Here is a 10,989-nt window from a genome sequence, read left to right on the forward strand (position 1 = left end):
TGCAAGAACACCTGCACTTGGTTGACTTTCTCTTCTCGTAAACATACAGGATCAGGCCATGGACCTGGCAACCCTAGCAGCCAGGGAGGTTGCATAAGAACATAAGAAGAGCCTGGCTGCTGGATCGGGCCATTAGCCCATCTAATCCAGCAACCTGTGCTCACAGTGGCCAACCAGGTGCTCCACTGGGAAGCCTACAAGCAGGACCTGAGCACAACAGCGCTATCTCCACTTGTGATTCCCAGCAACTGGCATTCAGAGGCATCCTGTCTCCGACAGCAGAGGGAGAACATAGCCATTATGGCTAGTAGCCATTGATAGCCTTCATCCTCCATGTATTTGTCGACTCCTCTTTTAAAGCCATGCAAGCTGGTGGCCATCACTGCCTCCTGTGGGAGTGAATGCCATAGTTTAAATATGCGCTAGGACTTCCTTTGTCTGTCCTGAAACTTCCAGCATTCCTCTTCATTGGATGTCCACGGCGTTATGAGAGAGGGTGATTTTCTCTCTATCCACTCACTCCATCCCATCCATAAAAGTGCAGATTCCTGGAGGAATGCTTACAGGAGGGGGGTGAGCAGCACAAGCACCCTTGGCCACCTTGCAAGTAGTTAAGGTTACAATCAACAACTGAAGAGAAAAATTCTTAAGAAAGTCTGATGTGTCCTGAGAAGGAGGTAAAAAAAAAACCACACCCAGAAGTCTCTTTCTTGGAAGAAGAAAATTTTTGGAGAATAACGAAGGACGTGTTTTGGTACGGTGCTAATGGAAACACAGAATTGTTCTTCCCACATTGCTCCTGCCCCACCCCTCTTTTTCCGACACCCCACTCCATCACGAACAGGTGTGGAGGAACCTTTGGCCCTCCAGATGTTGCTGAACTACAACTCCCATCATCCCTGGCCATTGGCCATGCTTGCTGGGGGCTGATTGGAGTTCACACCATCTGGAGGAGCAAAGATTAACCACACCTGACCTAGAAGCTATAAAGGTGTCCCTGGAATTGTGGAGAATCCTGGGAAGGCCAACTTTCCCCCTTCCTTGCGTCGAGGAGAAATTAGTCAGACTTCCCCATCTGTTCAGGCTGTTTATTGCGTCTGGATATACGCTCAGTGCACTTCCAAACTGTCAGTGTTTTAGAGTGGGATTCAAGCACATACTGTCCAATCCAGGTTCCGCAAATATAGTTACTTGGGTGGTCTTGTACAACAAACCCACTTCCCCAAAAGATCAGCCTTTTTGTGATGGGGAACTGCTCCAAAAAGGTGTGGGATAACATTTGCTATGATGCAACATTGGTCCCATCTACACCATTCACTTAAAGCATATGGCTTCCCCCAAAGGATCCTGGGAAACGTAGCTTACCCCTCACAGAGCTGCAATTCCCAGCACCCTTAACAAACTACAGTTTCCAGGATTCTTTGGGGGAAGCTGCACGCTTTAAATATGTGGTATAGATGGGCGGGTTACCTAAACCTCCCCACAAACAGATCAGGATGAATGCTCATTAAGTTGCCAACGTCTTGTCTAATATCCCTGCAAACAACCAGAATGAATGCTCAACAAACAGGTCATCTGGAAACACCCTTACATACAAGACACACACACTCGCCTCTGAGTGTGAGGGAGAGGTTTTTACAATATGTGGCCCCACAGGCACAGAATGAAGTGCGTATTTGTTCTTCAGTAACAGCATCATACATATATAATCTATCAATTGCTATTTATTTACTTATTTATATATTTATTTTTGATTTCTGGATTTACAAATCACTCAGGCTAGTGAGGCTGTATATATATATATATATATATATACTACTCAGAGTAGACCCATTGAAATTCATGCACATGCCTAATTTAGGTCCATTCATATGAATTTTATTTATTTATTTATTATTACATTTATTATTACATTTATATCCTGCCCTTCCTCCCAGAAGGAGCCCTGGGTAGCAAACAGAAACACCAAAGACACTCTGAAACATCTTAAAAACAGACTTTAAAACATATTAAAACAAAAATCTTTAAAAACATTTAAAAAAAAATGAAAAAATCTTAACAAGCAATTCCAACACAGATGCAGACTGGGATAAGGTCTCTACTTAAAAAGCTTGTTGATAGAGGAAGGTCTTCTTCAGTAGGTGCCAAAAAGATAGCAAAGATGGTTAAAGATTATTTAACAGGATTTATACACTGCTTAATCCTCAAGCCCTCTAAGCGGCTTGCATAATTTCAGTGGCTCTTCCCCGAGTAGGATTTAGTTGGCTACAACCCCATATGTAGGTTTTACTTCTTCTGCGTCTTAAAATCGTCCCAGAAATACATTTCTGAATCGTTTCAGCAATACATTTCACAAAATCATTTCAGAACTACATTTCCGAATTCATATTTAAAATGGATAGGAATGGCGAAGGCCGTAGCTTTGTGGCGCAGCACCTGTTTTGCGTAAAGGAGGCCCCAGTTTCAATCCCCAGCATCTCCAGGTAGGTCTGGGCGAGAACCCCCTGCTTCAAACCCTGGAGAACTGCTGGTAGTCAGTGTGTAGAGAATACTGAGCTGCAGGGCCAATGGTCTGACTCAGTATAAGGTATCTTCTTGTGCTCTTTATTTGGGAAGGGCCACAGCTCAGCGGGAGAACCCCTGCTCTGCATGCAGAAGGTCCCAAGCGCAATCCTCAGCATCTCCAGGTAGGCCTGATATGCCCTGTCTGAAACCCTGGAGGCTTCCCTAGCAGCTGAGCATTCCCATGTTCCTGGGACCATGCGCCTGAATTTACCATGTTCATTCCTGCTCCACTCCTCTTTCAACCACGATCTTTGGCTTAGCGCAAGGGTGGAGAACCGTTTTCAGCTGCAGGGCTGCATATACTTGTGACCAACCTTCCGGGGCATGGGGACCTGCCAGTGGCGGGTGTGGCCAGAGGTAAAATTGGGTGTCGCTCAGTAGCGTTGCATCAGCTTTGCACGCAGATTAGGTCCCAGGTACAATCCTCAATGGCACTGCCAGGCAGAACTGTGAATGTCCCCCCCTTGAAACCTTGGAGAGGAGCTGCCAGTCAGAGCGTAGACCATTCCTACGGTCCTGTCCTGTTCAAACACTTATACAAACAGTTGGATTTCGACAGGGGAGATTAGCATTGTAAACTTAGGTGCACATTTGTTTATGAGTAAGGCCCACCAAATCTAGTGAGGATGACTTCTGCCTTGGGTCTTTCCCCAGTTTTGGGAATGAGCTCCTGGTGAACCACCAGCCTGGGTTGAGGGAAAGAAAGGTGTACGCTCCCTCCTCCCTCCCTCCCCCCCCACACACACCACAAAAGAAATAACAGTGTTTTATCTCCGTCTAGTGCAAAAGAAATCCTTTCATGCCAGAGCAAGAGTTTTCAAAAAGTACGTCACTTAAAAAAAAAGAGATTTTTTTTTGTAAATACTGTGTGCACAAATGTATATGAATTATTTATTGGTGAACCCTGAGGGCGTATTTGTGTAAGTGAGTCTTGTAAGTCTGTATATCTGTAGGATTCTCTTTTCCGGACTTTGTAATGAGAAAGAAGAAAAGGAGAATTCTGCTTAGAAGAGATGAGAAAAAAAGAAGACACTCTTTCTCTCTTTTTTAAATGTGGAAATAAACTTCTTCACAAACAGAGCGAGTCCTTTCCTAGCTGCCTTCTCCTCCTCCATCCAAACTTTACTACTATCAGAGTTTGATGAAACATCAAAACACTTTAGAAAGCAATGTGAGGGAAGAGAACTGGGCTGGCACCAGATGGTGGCTAGGGTGGGCCCTGGCCGAGGGCCCTGCGGCTCAGAAGGGCCTCTCCTTTGGGTGGGAGGGTGGTGCTCCTGTTCCATGATCCGCGGCAGTGTTGGGTTCTGCAACTTGACCTGTGGATCACAGAGAAGGATCTCACAGGCATCCCCCCAATACAGACAGCACAGGCCTCAATAAGCCCCCCCACCTACCTCACCCATCAGTGCAAATGCTGTGTGCGCATGCCTGCCTTCACCAAGCAGTGGGAGCTTTCCTAAGGGGCTGATGCCCCTGCCGCCATCTTGGTTGATGGCAGGCATGCGAGCTATGCACACACATCATTTGCATGACATGAGAGGTAGGTGGGGCATGTGGGCGAGCTTATTAGCCCATGCTGCCTCCATTGGTGGGGTTTTGGGTTACGGTGCCATGGGCCTGGGGCAGGCTGGTGCCGGCCCTGGAAGAGAAAAGGCCCAATGATTCTCTCTAATGGAGAACTAATTCTGATAACACAGATGAGGGATTGGTTTAATGTTTCTTCCCTGCTTTCCACTCCAGAAGGATGCTGGGGTGGCTCTTGTAAAATTCAAACGAAACAGAAAATAATTCAGGTAAAGCAGGATTGGGGAGCTTGCAGCCCTCCAGATGTTGCAGGATTTCATCTTCCCTCATCTGCAGATAGGGCCAGGGAAGAAATTCCATTCAGTTTGCATTTAAAGGTGAACGTAGCGAACTTGCACTTTCTGAAACAATGCATGATCCGAAGCGTAGCCCAATCCTTCGAAGCTCACACTTCTCTGAATTCTGCAGTGCACTTCTCCAGCCAAGTCATGCATACAAAAATGCATGTGCTGGAGTAACATGTGCATATCATCGTGAAAATAACATAGGGTAATGTCAGGGGGAAATTCCTTTGGAAAAATGGCATATTAAGCAGAATTGCATACTCAGGTGTGTATGCCATCAGGAGCAATTTAAAGTAAAATGCAGATGAATTTTCAGGAGGACTTAAAAAAAAAAAACTAGCTTTTTGGCCAGGCATTTGATAGATTGAGGCTGCAATCCAACACATACTTACCTGGAAGTAAGTCCCATTATTAAAAGCCAGTGTGGTGTAGTGGTTAGAGAGTTGGATTACAACCTGGGAGACCAGGGTTCAAATCCCCACACATTGATGAAGCTCCCTGGGTGACTTTGGGCCAGTCACTGCCTCTCAGCCTCAGAGGAAGGCAATGGGAAACCACCTCTGATTGCCGTTTACCATGAAAACCCTATTCATAGGGTCACCATAAGTTGGAATCGACTTGAAGGCAGTCCATTTCCATTTCAAGTCCCACTGAACCTAATGGAGCTTACTTCCAAGTAGACATGTATTGGATTGCAGCCTGAGAGAATGTGGTTTCTATCAGCATGCTGCCAAAGCTTTCTGTGGCTGCATGGGGGTGGTGGTGGTGGTTTCATTATTTTATTTATTTATTAAATTTATATCCCGCTCTTCCAGTAGGAGCCCAGGGCGGCAAAGAAAAACACTAAAAACACTTGGAGAAGACTCTTCTCAGTATCTAACACACAGCCTCCCCTTTCGCGTGGATTGGCTCCTGTTGTAGCGGAGTGTGGACTCGCAAGACGACAGGGAGAGCAAGGGAGGGAAAGTGGAAAAGGGACATGGCAGTGACGGGCCTGGCATGCCTATCACGAAGGGATCCTGCATTTCTGAATTTGCCACCACACTCCGGCTCTGCCCTTCCGTTTGCCCCCTGCACCTTCGGAAGCCAGAGGCCTCAACCAGCTTCAGGTCCTCTCGGCTGGTGAATTATTAAGGCTCGTCTTGGCAAACAGATAATGGCCTTAAATGATCGCTTTGGCAAGAAACAAAACAAAAGGCCCTTTAGCAATAATGAAAAGAAAAAAGCAGAGCAAGACGGGGGGGGGGGGAGGAAAGAGAGAAGAGAGGAGGCCCAAGTTGCTCATCTGCCCTTGGCCAGTGTCTCCCCCCAAGCAGCTGGTCACCGGGAGAGCCTGGGAGCTGCTCCCCGTCTTGGGAAGCTGACAGATGGGTTGCGAGGCTTAGCTCTTTACACAGCACCAGGCCTCTGCCAGACCGACAGCGTCCCCCACATCCCACGCCCCACCCCTCCCATGTATCTCTTTGCCCAGACGGCCGGCCAGGCTGTTTCCAGAAACAAACTCCTTGCAGGCCACACTCTCAAGCAGCGGGGGAGTGAGTGGCAGGAGCAGGAAGAGCTATACAGAACTCCTCAGCCAGGAGCAGAAAGGGAGGGTCCCAGGGTCCAGTGGTGGCTGGTGCCCGGTAGGATTGGTGGGGCGGAAGGCCGGGAGCCCAACAGGAGTTGAAGCCGCAGCCAATGAGAGGCAGAGCCCATTCGTTCTAGTTTTGACCCCATCCTCCCTGCTGAGTCCTACAAATGCAACACTGGAACTAAAGAAGACAGGCAAGGCCCCCATGCCCTGGACTGGTTTTGAGAAAGAAGGCAGGCAGAAACGGAGTATGCTGACAGAGGGCACAGCTAGCCGGCTGGCACTCTGAAACGCACACTCCACACCGCAAGGTTTTGTTGCAGGTTCCACTTGCCCTCGCCTAGGATCACACCACGTGCAATCCCTTTTGTGCGGAAAAAGCCAAGAGTGAGCTTTGCTTTGGATGTAAAGTCAGTCCTTCCAGGGGAGTGCAAGTCCTGCCTGCCTGCCTGCCTGTGCTGGATTGAACCAAGGCTGAAGGCGGGGAAGCGGAGACTAAACCCAGACAAGAGGTGCTGTTGGTCAGTAGAAAGTCTGGCTTGGGGAATAGGGTTCAGCCTGTTCTGGAAGGGCTGCGCTCCCTTGAACGATGAAGGTTCATAGCTTAGGAGTACTCCTTGATCTTAGCAGAGGTGATGGCAAGGAGTGCATTTGTACAATTACATTTGGTGCACCAGCTGTAACCTTTCCCAAGTCAGTCTGATTTAGCAAGAGTTACCCACACCTTCGCCGCATCACGCTTAAACTACTGCAAAGCACTCTACGGGGGGCTACCCTTGAAGAATGTCCAATTGGTGCAACACTTCAAATGACACTAAATGTGGTAGCCAAGTGGCTAAACAACTGGATTGGAATCATATTGTTCCGATATTGAAGGATCTCCACTGGTTGTCAATTGTTTCCCAACTGAAGGTGTTGTTTTTAACATTTAAAGCCCTAAAAGGTCCTCTGGGACTGTCTCGCTAGGAACCTGTCCATTTAACTGCAGGAGAGGCCCTTTTGAAGTTGCTACAACAAGCACTCTCACACTGAGAAAAACTCTCCCTTATGATCCCCATCTGTTTTTAGAAATGGTGTCAAGGCACATCTTTTTAATTTGCCTTATACATCATTTAGCAGTGTTGCTATTTGCAATAAGTCTTTTATTGGTCTCTTTCAACCTTTCATGAGGTTGCTGTTTCTAATTTAATTTTTTGGACACTGCCTTGCTTGTTGTCATAAAGGTGGCATACAAGCGGTATAAAACGAATGAATCACTGATAAAAGCAAGACAGAGGCAGCCCTCTCCCGATGCTTGCTGACAGGTAGACTGTCTCTGTGCATGGAGATTCCATTTAAGTGCCCCCCCCAAAACAACTGTCGACTGGCCCATCTTCAATGAATTTATATTAGAATGCAAGAGGAGCCTTCAACCCTTGTAGTGTGGAGGAGTGCTCCTGTCCAGGATTCTGGTCAGCCAATGGTGCCCTTTCCCAGGATACTCCATTCCATCCCCCTTCTTCCCTTCCCAAACATTCCTCCATCCTCTTCAGTCAGTCTGCCTAATGAGCAATTATCAGTCTTCATTGTATTGTTTTTCCCAACATTTTTTTGGGGGTGGGTGGGAGTACTCCTGCAAACCCCAAGGTTTCACTTGACCCTACTGCTACCTTCCTCTTGTGTGCAACGTAAGGATCCACACTGGAAGAAGTTTTTGATTAGCAAATAAGGGCAAGAATGTCTCCCCATCCCCAAGCATAGGGCAGCAACCTAAGCTAGACTGGGAGAAAAATCATCTTCAGAGTTCTTGTAAAAATCAGCCATGAGTAGTACGCCACATACTTTCTTGGGGAGAATGGAGGCTGCACCATGTATTGTCCTGGGGAGTGTTGCAAATGTGTGGATCACGGACGGAGAAGGAAGCCACACTTTCTGAAACAATGCATGAACCAAAAGACAGCCATCCTTCGAAATCCACAGTGCAGCTCTCCAGCCAAGGAACGTGTACAAAAATGCATAGACGAGGGCCAAGTGTGCATGCACAGATTCGTGAAAACACCATACAAAAATGCATATTAGGAGAAATTGCTTGAAATAAAATGTGTTAGTCAAAACTGCATAGAAAAATGTGTTTATCAGCAGAAAATGGTGCTAAAATGCTGAACAATTTTCATGTTTTTTTTTAAATTGCACATTGTTGCAAAAATGCAGAGAACTCGATTTAAAAAATGGGAAAATGAGAAACACAAGCGAGAAAATTGACAAATCCTTCCATCCCCAATTGGGGGATGCCTCTGACAGTGGAAGGAGAACATAGCCAGAGTGGCTAGTAGGCATTATATTAAGAAAACTGTTTTGCAAAAATGTGCGCATTAGGAAAAATTGCTTACAAAAGTGTATTAGGAGAAATATGCTCCAAAAGGCTGAGGAATTTCCATGAGGATTTACAGATCAGAAACTGATGTAGAAATAAGGGGAACTGAACTTAAGATTGGAAAAACGAGAAACTGACATATTATTCGCCCAGTGGGGCCACCACCGAAAAGGCTATCCATTCCAAGCACCTTCAATTCTACTAGATTGCCATTAAAAAAAACATTTTAAGAGAACTTTTTTTTAAAGTGAGTTTTCTGACACTGTAAACTAGGTGCTTTTATCATTTTCATTTTTCAAAATGTCAACCGGGCAGCAACTCATTAAGTCAAACATCCCTCCTCGCCTCTGTGAAAGGTGTTGGTTTTGCATGAGAAAGGAAGGCTAGGAGAGGAGGGGGCTTGAGTTTGGTAAAGCCTCCGCTTATTTGTATGTGTGTAAGAAGATTGTGAGAGGGCGCAGGGGTGGGGATTCTCCCCAGCTCAGGGTTAATAAAGTGGGAAAAGAGTCTCTTTCAGAGGCACTGCAAACAAAGTCCTATGCGCCCCTCTCCCTCCCCCCATGTAAAGAAGCCCTCTGTCCAAAGGCCTACATGGATTGACTTAAACCCAGGGGATAAGTGCTTTAAATTAATCTCATTGCCTAAGAATGAAGCCAAACAAAACTCTTTTAAAATCATATTAAAAATCTATCAAAGGAACAACTTGCGCTTTTCATTTGGTGAGAGAGGGAGGGGGGGGAGAGAGAGAATAATCCAGCAACTGCCTTCCTTACATTTACACAGCCAGAAATGCAAATCAAAGACGCTCTGTGCTATTTAATTGTCCTTGTACCTCCCAGCCCATGCCATCTCGCACGTTAATGAATGACAACCCTTTCTAACACATCGGAAAATGGCAAGATTGAAATTTGTCCTTGCAGAGACACATCTGGGAAGGAACTAGAGAGGGCCTCACTTCAGAAAAGTGCCTTTAAAAAAGAAATCAATTTAAAACAAAATATAAGCAGGCGCAATACATGGAACACAACAAAAAGGTTACAGATCAAGCCTTCCAGCATAAATTAAAATATGATCCAGACGGTAGCCAAATTAATAATATTTTTACGGCTGCAACGCTCAACAGGGCTTACTTTCCATGCATTGTTTGAACAGGTATCCTGCAAAAGAGTTTGGAGGCTAATGGGATTGTTGCAGCAGTTCCAGAACTAAATGCATTAAAAACAAGAACAGAAGCCCAAACTCAACTCTTTGGGCTCTGTGCTTGGAGAAAGGCCGCAGCTCAGTGGCCAAGCACCTGCTTTGCATGCAAAAGGTTCCAGGTTCAGTCCCCATCAGCATCTCCAGGTAGGGCTGGGAGAGACTCCCTGCCTGAACCCTGGAGAGCTGCTGCCAGTCAGTGTAGACAACACTGAGCTAGACAGACCAATGGTCTGGCTCAGGAGGAGGCAGATTTGCATGTTCCTATGCCTCTTCCTAACTCGCTTCTGCTAAGATGGGCAATTCTGCTGCGTGTCTGTATACCCGAGTCATTCAATCACCCCAATTCCATCCTCAGAGGGGACTTCCCGGTGTACCTCTGCATGACTCTCTGCCCTGAGAGCAGCAGATAGAATCATACAGCTGAAAGGTACCTCAGAGGTCATCTGTTCCAACCCGCTGTTGATGGAAGAAATCCACTGCTACTGTATCCCTGATGGGTGGCCCTCCAGCCTCTGTTAAAAACCTCAGACAAGGAAGAGCCCTCCACTTTCCAAGGAGGTCAGTGCCATTGTCACAACAGCTCTCAATTCCAATTGTTAAAAGTAAACCTGCCTCAGCCTCCCAATGTTTTGGGAGGCCTCTTCTGCATCTTTTCAAGCTCGGCAACAGGGGTGGGGAGCCTTTTCCCACCCAAGGGCCATACTCCCTTGGGGGCAACCTTCTGGGGATTGCGTAGCAGCGAGGGGAGAGGCCAGGTGTAGGAGTGGGCAAAGCAATGGACGAGACTCTCACCTTCACAAACCCGCTGCCCTCCAGATGGTGCTGGACTACAACTCCCATCATGCCTGGCCGTTGAGCCGTATCGGGGCTGATGCGAGGTGGAGTTCAACACCATCTGGAGGGCCAGAGTCCTTATCCCTGTGCTTTGTACAGAAAGTGACATTGAACCAGGCAAAAGTGAGATGTTTCTACACACACACACTTCTCCATTTATCCATTCAATACATTTCTACAAGATCATTCAAGGAGGCCACAGTTCAGTGGAAGGGTATCTGCTTTGCATGCAGAAGGTCCCAGGTTCAGTCCCCAATGGCAGCTCCAGGTAGGGCTGGGAGACACTCCCCGAGTCGAACCCCGGAGAGCTGCTGCCAGCCAGTGTAGACAATACTGAGTTAGACGGACCAATTGCCTGACTTGGTATAAGGCAGCTTCCAAATAAACGTCATCCTAAGGCGTTTCAACACAAGGCATCAAAATACAATAAATATTTTAAAAACAAATAATTTCAATCAAACATAACCCCATAATTATTAAAAACCCAGGGAAGCAGGATACACTCGAGGTCCTTCCTGCACATGAGCCAGCCGACATCAGCTCTCCCCAACCGTAAGAATCGCGCAAACTTTCAACAGAAGGAACCCAGATCA

Source organism: Rhineura floridana, chromosome 20, assembly GCF_030035675.1.
Source record: "Rhineura floridana isolate rRhiFlo1 chromosome 20, rRhiFlo1.hap2, whole genome shotgun sequence".
NCBI lineage: Eukaryota > Metazoa > Chordata > Lepidosauria > Squamata > Rhineuridae > Rhineura > Rhineura floridana.